Source organism: Ochotona princeps, chromosome 12 (assembly GCF_030435755.1).
Source record: "Ochotona princeps isolate mOchPri1 chromosome 12, mOchPri1.hap1, whole genome shotgun sequence".
Taxonomy (NCBI): domain Eukaryota; kingdom Metazoa; phylum Chordata; class Mammalia; order Lagomorpha; family Ochotonidae; genus Ochotona; species Ochotona princeps.
In genome coordinates, this window is record NC_080843.1 from 6,325,701 (window position 1) to 6,344,800 (window position 19,100).

Genomic DNA, 19,100 nt, shown 5'->3' on the forward strand with positions numbered 1-19,100 from the left:
TTCTGGAACTGAAAAGAGTTTCAGAGCTTCCTCAGCCTGGTAATTGTGCTTCATTCCATGGTGTATAATAATCCATGAGCCATTCGAGAAAACTGCCTCTTGAGGCATATGATGTCAACAAACCTGAAACTGAGTGTCCAAGTCCCACACCCCAGGAACAGGTGATAGGGAATGATACTGTCTTCAACAGAAGCTATTTAGCAGCTTGACGTAGCTAAACATCAGCAGGCCACAGTTTCCCTTTCCTTTCACAGTGTTCATTTCTGTTCAGTGTAAAGGTACCCTAATTACTGTAAGATTTTTCAATGTTAAGGGATCATGTGCATCCACAATTGAGACAACATCGCAATGACATAAGCAAAAAGATGCTAGCTCTCTATTTACCAGTGTGTGTGGGCTGCTCAGAGTAAGAGCACATCTGAAGCCCCTTCCCCTTCAGCTGGATGTGTGTGGGGCATATCCAATAGGCATGGGGCTATTCTTCCTAGCTGCACACATGGACCTAAATATGGTCAAGCTCAATGAGAGATGCTTAAAAGCACAAGCAAGTGTCTGGAAGAACATAGGGTGTTTTCTAGGTCTTTGTTCTGGTACCACTGACTATGATTTTACAGTTCTCATCATCCTGCATTCCCCACATCCTGCAATCAAAAATTTGGAAAGAGAAGAAAAGCCCAAGATGTAGACTGCATGCATCCACATAGAGAGAAACCCAATCAGCTGGGCTCCGCAGTACTGCGGCTAGAAGCATTATGATCTCCTACATATTATTTTTTCAAAAAGTTCAAAAAACTCCAGATAAGTTTCATGTTTATCAATTCCAGCTGACCAACAGATCATAATGTTTAAAGGTGTCCAAAAATTTCACGGAAATGCATATTAGGTAGGCACCGCACATGAATTTCAAGAAAACATTTATACCAAAATAAACATGTTTGCGTTCGATTTTTGTGAGCTGTGCAAAGTAGCCACACAGGGCTGCTGTCTGTCTTTCTCATCCTTCTTCACCTTCTCCTGTTGCTTCTTCTTCCACAGTGATTCAGTGCTGATTGTACATGGGTGAGATTACCGGGAGTGCTGCCTCTCCCCTTACATCGGCCCTGCCGCAGGGAACGGGGCATCAGTTGACAGGCTCCAGGCATTGGAATTCTGAAGAAGATTTGGAAGTGACTCTGACACTTGCTGGAGGTTCCAATTATGTCTTTCAATGTTTGTGTTATAATCTGAGTAACTTTCACTCATCGGATCATGTGCTTGTGTTCAGTTTTTGTTTTTGAGAAATAAATATTAAAGATTTGAGTCACAGCTCTTGTCAGTCTGTTCCAATCGATACTAAACTTCTTAAAAATGTCGTTTCAGGATTCACAGATATGTGTAGCAGCAAAATATAAATTTAACAACATTAAAAATTATTTTAACCATCAAGTGTTTTGTTGATTGAAAAACTATCATCTTATTGTTGTTTTCTGGATTTATAGACGTTACCTGGCATTTGCAGTGTAGTTTTTACACAGTGTGCAATGTTCCTTGACTTATCTCTGAACACAGAAAGGCGCACACATTGCTGGTTGTAGATCTGTAACACCTCCAGTGTTCTGGCATCCTTGGTTTTTCATGTCTCATTCTCTTCCTCCATCTCCCTCTTCCTACACGGCTGCTCTCCTCTCCCACGTCCTGCTTTGCCTCTTTCCCACTCTCTGTTTTTTTCTCCCATCTTCCTCCTGCCCCAGTCTTCTTCCTTTTTTGTCTCTTTCTCTTGACCCTTTTAGTTTTAGCTAGAACGCCAGGAACTTAAACAATTATCTAAGTTTTGTCAGTGCTTGAATCTTGCACTGCTGTTGTTTAATCTCTCCCTCGGTCTTTCTGCTTAGGTTCAGAAATCCTTCCCTTCTTTTGGCTAAATGTCTAACAGCCCAGAGAAGTACCGAACAAAAGTGGTCTTAAGTGTTGTTAGTCTGTATTGCATTGTTAATCTGTTCGCTTTCCTAACCTGCGATTCAGTCACACAGTGCTTTCTTCAGGGTGGTATAAATTAAAATAATCTCCATCTTAATCCTGGTCCTAAATCAATTTCCCAATGTGGAGAATTTCTGCTGAATGTAAATTCACATTCTTTCTAGAAAACTTCTCATTGACAAATGTAATTTTTATTTCAATTCGAGACCTCTTACTCCACACTCTCAGTTTTATCCTCATACAATCACTCAAAATCTGTTAAGTACTTTAGATCCAGTTCAAGATTTTTTCTTTCACACTAACAATTCATTCTATTAAATTAATACTAAATTCAAAAATAAAAGATTTACTTGAGTGAAAAAAATCTTCAAACCTCAGCCCCTACATCAAAGAACTGCCATCCTGGTTGAATAACAAAATACTTGGCCGTGTTGACAAGAACATAAATGTGCCCCATGCAAGAAAATAATCTGGACAATTCATCAGAGGCAAAGGTGCACGGGAAAGAGTTTCCTTAAGCACAGCCACTCACACGATGCTGAAGGGCAATCATCTTAAATGCACAGTGATTAAGGGGAAAAATCTGTCAATGTGTATCAATATGACAAATGGCATCTCTCTTCCTTCTCCAGGCCTCACTATCTCACTTTATATCCTCTTTCTAAAAAGTTAAAAATTTCTACCACTGGATAGGTCTTCTGCCAATTCCCCAGTATACATTATACAATTGCACAGTTATTGGTTTTAGGATTACAGTAACTATTCCTAGGTAGTTACTTTTAGCCTAAGACTTGAGGCAGCACTCTGATTCATCTCACATCCATGGCTTTCAGAAGTTGGATTTTGAAATCACTGCTCCAATGTAATGACATTCCTAACAGCTTAACAGACATGCATGAAGTCATTAATAATGATAATAAAAAGAAGAAAGACAATCCCACATGTATTTCAGGTATAAAATAGCAATTGTGCTTCATTTTTAATTTGCTATACAAGTAGACATATCAAATTAATGTACATACTAAATATGAAAATTCTTTGTCAATGTTGCAAAATTGATAAAGGGCTGACAGCAGCATCTCCTCGTGTGCCTTCTATTATTGCTGCTTTTGTCATGTTCAAAGTGGACCACTTGGAGGAAGTTCAGCGTGTTTAATGCTTTCACAAACCTGCATAACTCACTGTGGAAATGGTATGAGTCACAATTAACTAACAGCACACACAACGATATAAAAAACCCAACATGTTGATAGAGACCAAAGTAATCGAAACGAAACATGCCCAAAGAACTTATACCTTAGCACAGCCTGCAAAGACTTCTAATGGCTAAGATCTCATTAAAAGATAAAGTTTACTTGTAAGCCAGACAAAAGGAAGAGAGGCTATCCAGGCTGTGAGCCTGACAGTGCACCCTCCATCTTCATCCACTGGAGACTGAAGCATCTGTGTTTAATTTACACCAACAAAATGCTTTGCTTACTTCTCCTTCACTGGACTCTGCGTGCTTTTACACAGACCAATACATTTCATTATTTGAAGAACTCTGAAAGTACACAGTCATAGATTCAAAATGAAAACCAGACTTGTCCACTCAGCAACTGATTCCCAGAGATTGCTTTGAAAGCAGGTAAGGCTTTTGAAGACAAATACTGTTAATCCCAAGATTTGATAACAGGTACCATAAATAAAAACAACCACAGATGCTCCGCCTGCCACACAGACACCCCACCATGTTTGAGCTGTGTTTCTACAGTTTTTATTTAATACAAGATGTGTATACATGCCAAACATTTGCAAAGACATGAGTTTACATTGTTACTCCCATGGTAAAATCAGCAGCAAGGATATCCCACGTTGGCACTCAATGTCTGCAAGTATTGGCTCTCAGATGGAGGTGGTTCCTGTTCTGACCTGCTAACAACCTGCCCTTTGGCATTGGGGTGTGTTCTCCATTTCTTAGGACAGAGCAATATAACAGAACCATACTAAATGCTCTTACTACATTGGATAAACACTTCTTGAGCATCTCTGAGACACTGAGAAGCTTTGTAAACAGTAAGGAAAATGACAAATGTGAGGCTGTCTTTGGCCACACTCTGTGAGCAAGTTAAAATGGCAGTGAAAGAAAACAATTGACCAGCTGAGTTCATTGAGCTGCGTAATGTGGCGATCTTTGCTTACATCACTCTGTTTTACTCTGTTCTATCCTACTCTGCCTCTGACGCACAAAATCGGGCCAGAGACATTGCCATTCTTACAGCTTCACTATTTTTGTTTTAACAAAATAGCCAAACGTTCCCATTTACTCATTGAACAGCATCCAATGTAATTATGAATGAGTTGTCAAACCATGTTAGTGAAGGACGGAGGGAAGAGAGAAAACACCTCAGTGACTACTGGCCACATGTTTATCTAACATGTCTTCAGTCCCTTCATGAGCTTGACATGAACTTGTATGGAGAAACGAAAAATAACACAGCAAACAAAATAGATATGGAATGTGGTGGAATTTCATTCAAATTTTAAGAAATGCAATTTCTGTATTCCTAGTGATTATACTTGAAATACTGAAGAAAAAAGCTTCAGAGACAACACACTTAGTAAGAGACCAGAATCTCCAAAGGAATTCCAGTGGTCCCCTTTCTTGGGCACCACTAGTTGAATTGCAATGTGTAGTTCTCCAAGCCTCGTTTTCCTCCTCTGAAAATGTAGTACATAATATTAACAAAAAATACCTCCTATGTTGTTTTTCTTAACTTTACTATGTGCAAAGAACTATCTCAAAAAGAGAAAAATAGAAATTAATTATCATAAACTAATATCAAGAAATGTGCTTTTAAAAACATTTTACATACAAAAAATTAGAACTAGCAGATGTATAAAAAGTTTACATATTTATGGAGTGGTATTTCAATACATTTATAAACTGTGTACTGTCCAATCAGGGTATTTCTATCCATGTTATTAAACATTTGACATTTATTTATGATGAAAACATTCAAGATTTCACCAACTTTTCAGTGCTGCTTTAAGCAAGATTGTGATGTTTACAACAGGATAGATGAAGCCAGAAACAGTAAAGGATGTTAAAAATTTTTGAAAAGAGATATGGGAGTTCCATAAGGCACAGAAGAAAATCTGGGTGTAAAATGTACTTCATGAAATAACAAAAGAAATTTTCCTAACCTGGAGAAATAATTGGGAAGCAACTTCCAGGAGAGGCACAGAACTCTCAACAGAGTTGACCAAAAGCAATTTTCACAACATATGATAATCAGGCTCTCTTCCATTGGACATAAGGAAAAGAACCGTAAATGTGTCAGGGGATGCATGAAAAGGCCAAAAGGCAAGAAGAGTGACCATCTACCTAGAGCACTGGCCAAATCTTCCAGTTTTGCAGAAGTCCTGTTTCATAGAATATCCAATCTACAGAAATAAAAATTATTGATCTATAATCAATCAGTACATGGAGACAACACATTGAGAGAGCAATTCACCCTCTGTGACACTCAAGATCTTCAACCACATTCTCTTTTTCCCCATTTATGGAGAACTTATTAAAAAAAAATAGGTTAGAGAAAAATTGCACTGAAAAGAAAAAAAAAAAGTATCCAAGGCCGAAGTAGATTCCCTATTTGGTTAGGTAAAAACTACAATTGAACAGTGTTTGTGTGCAAGAACTTAGAAGCAAATGAAGCTCTCAAATTAGCATAGACTAATCGATAACTGTGTGAACAGATCTGGCTTAGATTTCAGGGGAAATAAAATGATGAAAGCTTTACAACACTTTATTGTTATTTTTGAGTTAATGCATACCTCAGCGAAATATAGCCCAGGGGTGAAATTCACACTGCTCCTATTTCTGTGAATTAAGTTGCGACAGACACAGCCATTCCTTCACTTCTGTACTGCTCATAATCAGACTATGAAGCCACAACTGACATTTCTGGACAAAGACCATATAGCTAGAAAATATTAAGATCTCTCCATTTATATCAATAAGTTTTTTCTCTTTGTTGGAGAAACAGAAGAAGGAAAATCTTGTAGAGAAGCCCAAAATCCCAAGCAAAGCACAAAGGGGGAAAAAAGCCGGAATTTGAAATTAGGGCAGAACTTGACTGCAAGATGTGACAAAGGTGATTCTATGCTTGCTGAAGTGGGAGAGGACACTCTGACCTCAGCCACAAAATACCAGAAAAACAAAGGGAGGGCCACATCCCTGTGACACGGAGAGGCATTTTCAGTGGAGGACTGAGAACAGGTCAGGCATTCTGTGGCCCAGCAGAGAAGCAGACATCCATGCTGATAACTAAACCTACTGGCAACTGGAAGACACCATCTTTCTGAGACAAGGTGGGAGGAAGTTGCTGCAGCTCCTCACCATGAAAAGCTTTAACTATTCTCTGTAAATGTCATTAACGAGCCCCTCTCTGACGTCAAATCCAGGCTGCACTGCTGACTGTGGTCTGAGCAATTTCTTTGTTCCAAAAAGAGAAGCCATGTGGCCACGCTTTCCTTCCTTCCCCAGACCAAGTGCAGTGATAGAGTCATGGCATATGTCTGACTCAGCAGACAGCAAGCAGACACACTACACTTTGAGAAGTGGTGAGAGCCTGAGTCAAGGCTACTTACAGAGTGGAGGACAGACCATGTGCCTGCTGCAACTGTGGGAGTTCTGGGTGTATGTCTGAGCTGTATTCTTTCACTCTGTGTGATCCGAGGGATTTCCCTTAGCTTCGTGGGGCTATCACAAGTAGCAGCCCATACAAATCCAGAGCCAACCTGTAACTCGTGGTTCACTGTTACCAAGACCCAGCATCATCCTTGCATTCTCCATGAGAACTGGGGCCAGTTCCTTCAGTGCCTTGCAGAAGCAGAACTGCTGCACTCATGGTATCTGGAGCTTCAGTCAGTGTTTGCCACCATCTGCAGGATTTGGATCACAATCTGTTAAAGCTGGATAATTTTGCATTGTATCAGCACTAATCTCAAATCCACTAGGATCTACCGGCTACAACCTAGGGAAGAAACCTCTTACTTTTCTCACTTCTGAGCCCATATCTGCCTGAGAAATTTTCTAATACTCCTTGTAGTCACATTACCGGATGGGGGCAGTGTTCAGGCCACATCCCTCAGTCTTGGTTTTGGATACTACAAGACCCAGTACAAATCAAGCTCTCCCAGTGCAGATTGGGGTAGATCCCATCCACATCACACTGTCCTAGAGCCACAACTATAGGGGTTAAACTATGATGTAGCTACACCACGATGTAACTACACTATGATGCCTCAATGGACTTGCAGTGAGACAAGGGGAGAAACCCTTTTGTGTTGCTCAGCATCAACAATGAGGCCTATGGTATCACGATTCTTAGTGTAATTGACACCCGACTATACGGAAACTGAAGATACACAGTGCAGAAAACCCACATCTACCTCAGAGTCACACTCTTATCCCCAAGGAGCTGCTTCATACTACACTGCTGTGTCACTTAAAGATACGGCTGACATGATTAAAAAAAAAATAAATTATTCAGAGGTCAGACCTCCAGGCTCAGCAGGAAATCAAAAGCAAAGCAGCAACTGAGTACTACCCTGCATTCCCAGAAACTGTTCTCCAATAAAACCTACTCTGAAGAAGACTATGTCTCCAGAGTGGGAAATGTTAAAGAAGGACACAAACCCTATGAAGAAACCAATCAGCATTTAACCTCCAGAACAAAACAGCTCCCCAGAAGGAGGCCCTGATCAGAAGAAACTCTACCAAGTGTCATAAACAGAATTCAAGAGAGGTACTGTAAGGAAATCAATGTACTACAATAGAATATGGTTAGAAACAAAGAGAACAGATTATGTGACGGAAAACACTCTCTAAGAAAATAGAAATCATTCAGAAAAATGAAACACATTTTGAAGACAAAAATTTCAATGAAATATATTAAAATGAGAGCTTCACCAGCAGATAAACCATATTGATAAAAAATAATTTAAATTTTGGAAAATAGAAAACTGAAGATAAAAAAGAAAATATCTGATCTGGAAGACAATACTTTTGAAATAACTTGATCATGCAAACATTAAGAAAATAATTAAAAAGAATGAAGAAAGTATGTGAAATATGAGATACCAGTAAAGAACCAAATACTCAGATAATAACGACTCCTATAGGAGAAGTGATGGAAAAGATATTGAGAACTTACTAAATGAAATAGCTTGTGAAAAATCGCTACATCGTTAGACATAAATATCCAGATACAGTAACCTCAAAGTATCCCCAAATAGACTCAGTCATGGGGCCCTGACGTGATAGCCAAAGAATTAATTCTCACCTTCTTTATTCTAGAATCCCATATGGGCGCTAATTCATGTCCTGGTTGCTCCACTTCCCATCTACCTCCCTGTTTGTGTCCTAGGAAAGCAGTGGAGCATGGCCCACGTCTTTGGGATCCTGCATCTGTATGGGAGACCTGGAAGAGGATCCTGGTCATGGATTGGCTCACTTCAGGTCATTGCAGCCACTTGGGGGAATGAAGCAGCAGATCAGCAGATGGAATATCTTTCTCTCTGTTTCTACTTCTCTCTGTAAATCTGCCTTTCCAGTGAAAAAATCAAATAAATAAATCTTTTTTTAAAAAAAAAAGAAATTGCAGATCTGGGAAAAAATGCACCAGGCAAACAGAAACCAAAAATTGATGAGGATAGCTCTTCTCACACTCAATAAACACACTCTAAATCAGAAACTGCATAGACACAAAGGACACTTCGTATATTGATGAAAGAAAATGGAATCAGCAAGAAAATATGACAATTTTAATTATATATATGCATTCCTCAACATATGATCACACAGATATGCACAGCAAATACTACTTGACATATAAGGAAATAAAGGGCTCAATATAACAAAAACTGTTAAGGGCCTTGGACAACCCACTGTCGTCAAAAGACAGACCATCCAGACAGACAAGTACATACTCCAGTTGAACCACAACATGTGGTAAATGGAACTGACAGATATCTACAATACTTTTAGCCCAACAGGTACTGAATATGCATTCTTCTTATAAACACATGGAAAATGTTCCAGCATGGACGTGTTAGTTCACAAGTCAAGTCTCAGTAATTTTAAGAGATTGAAATAACACCTTGGATTGTTTCACATCACACACACAGAAATCAACAACAAAAACATCACTTCTCTGCCTTTTGGCTAAGATCTAGTGTAGTATCTGTTCTTATCAACAACAAGAACAGAATGTTTATAAATGCATGGATCTGAACCACATGATATTAAATGAACAATGGATCTCTCAAGAATGAAATAAAAATGCAAAATATCAAAAACTGAGATAAAAAACAATGTAAAGAGGGAACTTTATAGTCAATGTGCTTATATTAAAACAAATAGAAATGTCTCAAATAAATGACCTAATGAGGCACTTTGCGGATTTAGAACAATAAGAACAAGCCAACTCGCAAATTAACATGGAAAAAAAAAAAACAGTAAGAATCAAAGCAGGAGTAATTTAATCAGAAACTTAAAAAAAGGAAAAAAGACAAACCACAAAAGTCAACTAAACAATCCACTAACATGACTAACAAAGAAAAGAGAAAATTCGAGATGCTACACTCAAAGCCAGTGAACTACAAAGGATCATAAGAAACTGCTATGAGCAACTGCATGCTAAAAAATGGAAAACCTAAAGGATAATGCCTTTAAGCGAAGCATAATCATGTCATCTGCAATCAAGTACATTTTGACTCCCTATTTTCCATTTTCAATGCCAGTTTAGTAAAGTTGCTGTTTGTAAAACAAATACACATGCACATACAAACACACAAAAATGCAGTAGCTTTTTCAGCACAAATGGACTCACCAATGGATTAATCAAAAAAGACATGCCATTCCCAAGGGCAACAACAACAACAACAACAAACTTTTGGGAATAAATTTAAACAAAGAAGTTAAAATCTCTTTAGTGAAAATTACAAAATAGTGATCAAAGAAATAGCCAAGGAAACAAATAAAATGAGTATATGGACCTTGCTCATGGATAGGAAGAATTAACATAATCAAATGTTTATACTACCTAAAGCAATCTGCAGGTTCAGTGCAATCCCTCTTATAGTATTAATGACCTTCTTCACACAATTAGAAAAACTAATCCTGAATTCATGGAAGCAGACCTGCTATGTAGCCCAGCAACCCTCTACTTACCAGTTATATACCAAAAGGACGGGAGTACATTGTGTCAAAGACATAGCTGCACTAACATATTATAGCTGCAGCATTTCACAGTGGTGTAAATATGGAGCACGGCCATCATTAGATGAATGTACTATTTATCTGTATCTATATCCATATCCATGTACATGTGCATCTGTACATATATAATGAAATATCCAGTTATTCAAAAGAATGGAAAATGGTTGCAACTTGAGGACATCAAGTCCAATAAGGCAGATTCAGAAAGACAAATTTCACATGTTCTCCCTTATAGCTGGGAGACAAAATTTAAAAATAGGATCAATTGTTTTTACAACAATTATTGTTATCATAAAAAACGGGGGAAATTGACACTTAGGTCATGCAAACAAGGTGATTGTAACATATGTGAGCTATATTTTTAAAGTGAACAGAATAGATTAAGCAGTTACAGACATTTCATGCTGGAAGTTTTTAATTATTTTCACAAATCTATCATCCCTAAAATAATTAGATGTTCCCTGAAGTGATTCCCAAATCTTAGGAACACCTGGATTAGGGTTTATGCCACTGTATAGAATAGATGAGCCTTTTAAATTATAAACTAACTGGAAATGGGGAGAAGCACCGAGGCTAAGTGTTAAATCTTTCCTCCCTAACACATATTGATTATAAAAACAGATTACTGCAGGAGTAGCATTTTAAAATCTTAAATCATAATAAAACTGCAAATTGGGAAATTCATTCACTACTTATGTGAATATTCAAATTATTAAGTGTGTATACATGTTACAGGACAGACATGACCTCTTCTCAACTATGAATTCAACAACTGAAACTCTTCACTCTGATTCCATTCTCAAATCTCTTCCCTCTCTCTCGTACCCCATCTCCGTTAACGACAACATTATCAACTCAGTGAGACAAGAAACCTGTGTCCCCAGGTTTTTTATTTTCCTCTTCATTTCTTCAGTGACACATTGGTCATTCAGTAGCGTATTATTTAACTTCATGTTGTTATGAATTTTCTATTTTTCTTCCTGCTGAAGAAAAAGCAGCCATGTGTTTTCCTTCAGGTTCTATTACTCATTATGGCAACTATTATGGTGTATGTCACTCTCCAAGTCCTTGTTGGGATACCTAATGCTTGCATTTCCACTGCTACTCAACAGTGAGTAATTCAGCATCCTGTCTTCCCTTTGCTAGCACAACTCCATCCCTGGTTCATTTCTACCAACAGTGTTCACTGTAATCAACCATCTTTTAAAATGTAATGAGATCATAAGAAACTACAAAAAAATTGAAATGGTTTACAACATTCTTTACAATCTTGTGCCTATTTAATGTATCCATGTAATCATTGAACTTTCTCCACCATTCACTGGTGCCAGTGATCTTTGCTACACTGCATTATCTCAACTCTATCCTTGTGAAGATTGAGGTATCACTGTACTACTAGTCACATACATGCAATGGACGGATCCCATCCCTTCAGTTACAGCCCTCAGTAACCCTCTTTGGGGGGAAAAAGGACTAAATACTTACACCAAGAACTAGACACAGGCCAGATTCTTTTGATGCCACAGCAAAATAATGCTGTTATAGTCCCACATGGAGGCACTTCAGACAGTCACACACAAGCAGAGAACAGAGCCCCTGCTCAATTCTGCAGACATTCTGAAGTGCCCTTGTATTTATCTGTTCAGAATAAGGCAGGATAGTTTCTATGTACAAAAATGTCCAGGTTTCACCAGACAATAACAAATATTTGTCGAAAAAGGTACAGGAAAATATAGCCTATTCAAATAGTTCAAAAGTGAAATTTTAGCAGAAAGTAAAAGGATAAAAAATAGCTTATATGAAAAAGCAATATTCTATGGCCACCATAAGGAAAATAGCTGTTAACAGTCTGCATGTTCAAAATGGTGTAATTGTGTAATTCACCACAGTGATTATATTACATTTTGTTGCATCTGAATTGCTTTCAGGATGGGAATAATAAAGAGAAAATTTAACCTTAGTCTTCAAATTGGCAATAAATAAACGAAAATCAGAAATGTAAACATACGGAAGTGCCAATAACATGTAAAAAAATACCAGTGCTGTATCATTACCTACACTGGAGTGTGAAAGGAAAGGAGAACAGGAAAGAAGAGAGCCGGTAGAGGGAATTAGCAAAAGTGGAGGACACTCATGATGAGCGGACTGCTCTAGGAGGAATACGCCATATGCCCTCTATGTGAATTGAATTTTTCTAAGAGCTTGTTACAGAACTTTAGTTATGGCTAAGAGCAGTTTTAGGAACCTCGAATTCCTTTCACAGAGAAAGCATTTGATGAGTTACAAAAAAAACAAAAACAACTAAAAGGATTAGAAGTTTCAAATTTCCTGAGATATCTTTCAGTTCACAATCTTTTTTACAGCATTCTCTACATTTCAAAAATTTGTATCTGACAAAATTGTGCTGTGATTTCCATCAATTTTGTAATTGTTTTAATAACATGTGGATGTCCGAGTGCGTGTGAGCTCTTCTATGCCGGGACCAAGCGTGCCAGGTGGAGGCAGGGCCTCCTGGGAGCACCAATGTGAGTGCTACTTTACTGTAACATGTCCTGAGTGTCCATCTCTAAGCCTTCTGGGGTCACTTGCTAAGGGTCCAAATCCTGACCTCCCTGCAGAGCCACTGAATTAGCCTCTCTGCACATGAACAAGCTCCTCAAAGGTATGCTCCCTGGCTCTAAAGCTTGCTCTACAGAGGTTGTACAAATTAATCCCCACTTTAATGATACAAAATATCAATAGGGACAAGTCGAAATCAACTTGGATTTTGCATTGTGTTATACTGTTAAAATGACTGATTGGTTCTGCTGTATATGAAATGGAAATGTAGTTCTGATTATGCAGCTTGGGATTAAAACCTTAAATAGAAAAAGCACAGAGAGGGCCAGATGCGGTGGCCTAGTGGCCAAAGTCCTCTCCTTGAACGTGTCAGGATCCCATATGGACGCTGGTTCTAATCCTGGTGGCCCCGCTTCCCATCCAGCTCTCTGCTTGTGGCCTGGGAAAGCAGTGGAAAATGGCCCAAGACTTTGCGACCCTGCAACCCATGTGGGAGATCTGGAGAAAGTTCCTGGCTCCTGGCTTCAGATCGGCACGCTCCGGCCTTTGTGGTCACTTGGGGATCGAATCATCACATGGAGAATCTCCCTTCCTGTCTCTCCTCTTTTCTGTATACCTGACATTGCATTAAAAATAAAATAAATCTTTGAAAAAAAAAAAAAAGAAAAAATCATGGAGAAAGAGGGAAGACAAGTAGAAGAGGCAAACACAGAGCTGCTTCCCACACACTGTGGCTTGCTTTCTGCCCCGGGCAGCTTTCCAGGCAGGAACACAGGCATTGGTGAGCTCTGGATAGTGGCAAATTTTGGTATTTGAATGGTCCAATCAGATCCTCCCACCCCAATTACTTTTGATTTCATTGTTGGATTTTGTGCACTTGTTTATTAGATGAATTAATGATCCCTAAATATGTCATGCCCTAATCCCCAGAACCTGTGCATATTGTGTATAGGTTGCTTCACAAGGCTCATTATGTGTGAATAAGAATCTTAATTTTTTTTCTAGTGAGGGAATGGGTAGTTAGAGAGAGGTAGGAAGAGACAGAGTTTCTATTCATTGGTTCAGTCACTGGATGCCACAAAGTCAGGATACAGGTGTTCAGTTTAGACCACTTGAGCCAGTAGTGCCTGCTGCTTGCCAGCATCACCAAGCTTTGTACAAGATGAACAATGTTGGCTTCTTCATTCTTGGGGAAATTAAGGATCCTGACATAAGAGGACTATTTGGGATTAACAGTGAGTGCCCACTGCAGTCTCAAAGATTCTTTATAAAAGAACAGCCAAAAGGTCAATCAACAAAATAAAACAACAACAACAAATAAGTTAACCAAAAGGGATATGATAATAAACTCCATGAGAGGCACTGGAAGATGCCAGGCTTCTGGTGTTTAAGGGGCAGAATGAACCACATTCCAAGGAATGTGGCAAGCTGATGAATACTAGAATAGGCACTAGAAAGGGATTTTTGAAAAGCGGCTAATCCTCTTTAGATCTCAGAAATGGTCCATTGAGAAAAATAATTCCGACCTTCAGGCCCTCAAGGCACTAAATTCTTGTTCAGTGGAGAAAATATTTTTTAACTTATCACAGCAGGATTAAGAAAATAATAGAACATATACTGACACAAGCATTTATTAACATTACGTATTTTGTTATAAATGATTAAATAATTACATATTTGTATGGTCACAAAACGTGGCAGAAACATTTGACTACATTAAATTCATTTGCTAAAGATTATTACATGTTACAAGTCTAATAAATTCTATGAATCACATCCCAGGATATTTTAATGCATAGAATATTACATTTGGGAAGGAAAACCAACTTCACTAATAACTCAGTCTTAATTCTAAATTAGACAACTTTGACACATGGCAGAAAACATCTAAACAAAAATGCCCACTTTTTTGAATCAAAGATTTAATTTTATTTATAATGTTCATGAAGGGTACAGTGAGATATTTGACTAATCTGCATCACGAAGTGTGTCTGGGGATTTTCCTTGAAATAATGAATAACAACAGTTTCTGAGACAACTTGCTGGCATGTATTTAAACCTCTCTGATCTGTATAAAGGCTACTTTTATCCAGTTGAATCTTAGACTCTCATCCTGCTAACAAAAACCTATCTTTTGAACCCACAGTCACCTTATTATAGTTCCAGAGATTGCATTATTCCAACGTATAGAAAATCTACTAATCCTAGTGACTGTCAAGAAAACAGTAGTCTATTACCTTTAGTTATAGACAGTCACACAAAATGCTGTGAATAATGCTTTATATATTATGTGTTATACTAATGTGATACTTAAATACAATAATGTATCTATCCATAATAGGGAAAAAGAATTTAAACTTTTCTCTATGTACATTATTATCACTATTTTTCTGCTTACAATGTATTCTTTGGTGACTGTATTATATGTAGCTAAAATGAATTCTAATGGGCACACTGAATTAAACCAGACATGCACAAATACAATTAATTGCTTTAAAATATCATGAAAAGCTGATTAAGTATATAAAAAATACATGCAGGTCCTCATTGCATAGTATAGGTTAAGGGAACTATGTCAGCGGATTACAGAAATATAAAAGCACAGCTAAGTACCAACACATCTGTGCTTATCTACCGCTCGAAATGGCTCTCGGATCAAAACCAAAACACAAATAAAAATTTAATTACATCAAAATAGAAATAGTTATTTAAAGTATAAAAACATTATAAGTTTGTTGTAGGTGATATATTGTGTTCAAATATTTAAAATATTGGATAAATTAGCAGATAAGTAAATGGAAAAAAACTTTCACAAACACAAACCTTCTTTTATTGATTTCACCTCAGTAATATCTGTGTGCTACAAATTAAGGTAGAGGTTAATTTTTTATCAGTTTTATTTTTAAAAACAATCCAGAAAACTCTTTTAAAAAGAGGAGATACATATTTGTGGGGTCAGTTTAAAAAATGTAAAAATTGGGCACAGTGCGGTAGCGTACTGATTATAGTCCTCTCCTTGAACATGCCAGGATCCCACATGGGCGCCAGTTCTAATACTGTCAACTGCACTTCCCATCCAGCTCCCTGCTTGTGGCCTGGGAAAGCAGTTGAGGACAGCCCAAAGCCTTGGGACCCTGCACCCGCGTGGGAGACCCGGAAGAGCTCCTGGCTCCTGGCTTCAGATTGACTCAGCTCCAGTTGTTGCAGTCACTTGGGAAGTGAACCATCAGACGGAAGATCTTCCTCTGTCTCTTCTCCTCTCTGTATATCCACCTTTGCAATAAAAATAAATAAATCTTTAAAAAATGCAAAAATGGCTTTAAAGTGTTAAGTCAGGGGCCAGTGTTGTGATAGATGGTACAGCTGTCACCTAAAACGCTGCCATCTTTCATGTTCCAGCTGTGCCCTCTCTGATCCTGTATTCTGATGATATGCCTTGGACAGCTGTGGAGGCTGATCCACTTTTCCGAGCCCCTGCACTCATGTGAGAGACCCGAAACAAGCTGCTGGCTTGCTTCAGTCTTCCAGAGTCCTGGCAGTTGCAACAAGTCGGGATGAACCAGTAGATGCAGCATCTCTCTGTCATCTCTCTCATTTTCTCTCTTTTTCTATCTCCCCCGTAACTCTGCCTTTAAAATAAATAAATCCATATTTTAAATAATAGTGCAAAATATTAAGTCAGTGACATAATTTAGTTTTAGGAAACATTTAGTTATGAAAAGAGACATTTGGAAAAAATGCACATTTCAAAAGGCACAATAATAGGAAGTCTTTTTTAAAAGAACAGAATGCTCTCATATTTTATGTGTAGAGAGCAGTCTGTAAAAGAAAAATGTCCAAGAATAATATGTAGAAACAAGGCAGAGAAGATGTGTACCAAAATATCATGTGAGATTCCTGGTTCCAAGCAAGACAGAGCAACAGAGCAGACTGATCCACCCACTTGAAACAGCTAAATACGAAAACACGCTATGTGAAACAGCAGCCTTGGGACTTAGCAAGGCAAGAAGGCACAATGCTGTTTGGGCAGTGACAGATGAACAAAGCAAGCCCCAGGATTGTTCCTGTTTAATGCTTCAAGAAATTTTTAGAACAAAGTTCAGGGAAGGTAAAACAAATCAAAGCTGCTAATTGAGGGAACAAAACCTGGATCCCCACAAAGTCGGTGTTCATGTGGATGCCCATGTCCTATGCTAGAAAGAAGAAAGCCCAGAGCCCAAGATCTGAAGAGAGTCCTCCTCAAGAATTCAGTGAACTCTCCTCACTTAGGCATTGCTGTTGGCAGACTTCCTGAGATCAAAGAAACAACACCCAGAGCTGGTAAAGGGCACAGTCTCTGGACTCAAACAGCTAGCAACAGTAGAACCTGCAACGAACCTGCAAGGAACAGCCATGATGTTGTTGGTGCGAGTCCCATGGGTCATGGCCCTGCAGAGGAAGCTGCTAGGTCTATAGATAATGAACATCTAGCTCCATCCAACAGTCTTTAAAGACAAACATGAAATAAATAGATTGTTTTCATGTTACTTAACTGAATTTGGTACACAGCTCCGGAAATCTCAGCATGTTTAGCATCACAGGACATTTCCGTTGGTCAGCACCTAATCAAAACATCACAAGGTATCTTAGCTTCATCCATAATGAGCATAAAATCCATTCCATGGAGACAGATGCATCAATGAAAGAGAAAACAGAATCAGCGGAAAATAATCTTAAACCGGTTGTACCATTAACTCATGTGTGCTGAAGAGGACGGGGGACAAGAGCGTATTGGGGTGTGGCACATTACATCGCTGCCTGGGACTCCTGCATCCCGTTGTCTGAAGGCAAGTCACCCCACCGCTTGCTTCCAATGCAGCTTCCTGATAACATTTACCTTAAGAGGAAACAAGTGGGCTGCTGCCAGCCACCGCCTGTGTGGGATACCTCAATGGAGCCCCCTGCTTGTGGCTTTGGCATAGACTAGCTCCACCTGTTAAAGTACTGGAAAAACGAACCAATTGGTGGCATATGCTTTTCTCCCTTTCGCTCTTCCTCTTTGCCTTTCAAATAATAAAAGTAAGGAAATAAATGTTAAGAAAGTAAGGATACAAAAATAATATTTATTTCAATAGAAATATAATGGTATAAAAAGTGTAAATTGAAATTCTGCATTCTAAGCTACAATGTCTAATATGAACAGCATGAAAACAACTGACAGACCAATTCAACAGGGCAGAAGAAAAGGGTAGTGAGGGTACTAACTAATTTTATTTGATTTTCCATTGTTGCTATGAAAGCTGTCACACACTTAGTGTCATTAGTATGCTCATGTTTATAATATGCCATCTTAGCATGGACTTTATTGGGTCGTGAGTTACATACTAAATGGGTTATATTCCATAGGAAAGTGTTTGAAGAGAATATGTATTTTTTTGTTCATTCTAATTTTTCGATACTCTCCTCATTTTCTTGTACATGACTCCATTTTTCCATCTACAAACCATCAATGATGACTCAAGTCATCTCACGGGGCAAATTTGTAACATATTTTTCCATTAGGAAAAAAAAACTACATAAATAGCTCAATCCCATTAAGATTAAGCAGTACTGTCTCCCTATTTTAAGACCATCAAAAAATTGCAATATTAAGTCTAATTTCCACCTTAATTTCTCTACTACATAAGATAATGTGTTTAAGGTGTACAATTTAGGAGATCGGCAGCATCACAATGCAGTGTTTGCAAAAATGGAGCACCAGAATCCAGTAATATCAAATGGAAGAAAGAGAGCAGCAGGGAGCTATAAGACAATTTCCAGTAACCAAATACACATGAAATTGGAGTCCCCAAAGCAAAGGAAGACAAGGAAATATTTGAATACATTAGTGCCAGGATAATACCCATAACTAATTTAAAAATTTATAAATCTGCAGATCAGAAGATGGCAAGAAACCACCAGTCCGAGAACATGCAGAGAGCTGTACTAAAGTAAAATACAGCTTTATTACTCCAGTACAGTGGCGACTGTCTACAAGACTTCAGAAGCAAAAGATGTAACACGTATAGAGACATTGGCTCCATTTGTGCACAACACAACTCTTTTTGTCAATTTCACACGTAAAAGTACACCCTTTGGAACATGGTCCCCAGAGGTTGCCACTTAGATGCAAACATGAATCCTTTTAAACCAGTATATTTTTGCCAGTGTATTAAGGCAAAAACAATTAAAATGTAGACATTATCTTGGTGACAACTAGAATTCCCTAGCTTCTTCAAAAACTGTTCTGTTTTCTTCCTTTTTGCTGTAAACATTGTAATTTGTATTTACATTCTTACTG

General features: G+C 38.2%; 1 pseudogene; it reads left to right on the forward strand.

Annotated features, from left to right (window-relative positions):
- Positions 1-9,146: 9,146 nt before the first annotated feature.
- On the forward strand, positions 9,147-9,268 carry LOC118758065 (U2 spliceosomal RNA; annotated as a pseudogene).
- The last annotated feature ends 9,832 nt before the right edge of the window (positions 9,269-19,100 follow it).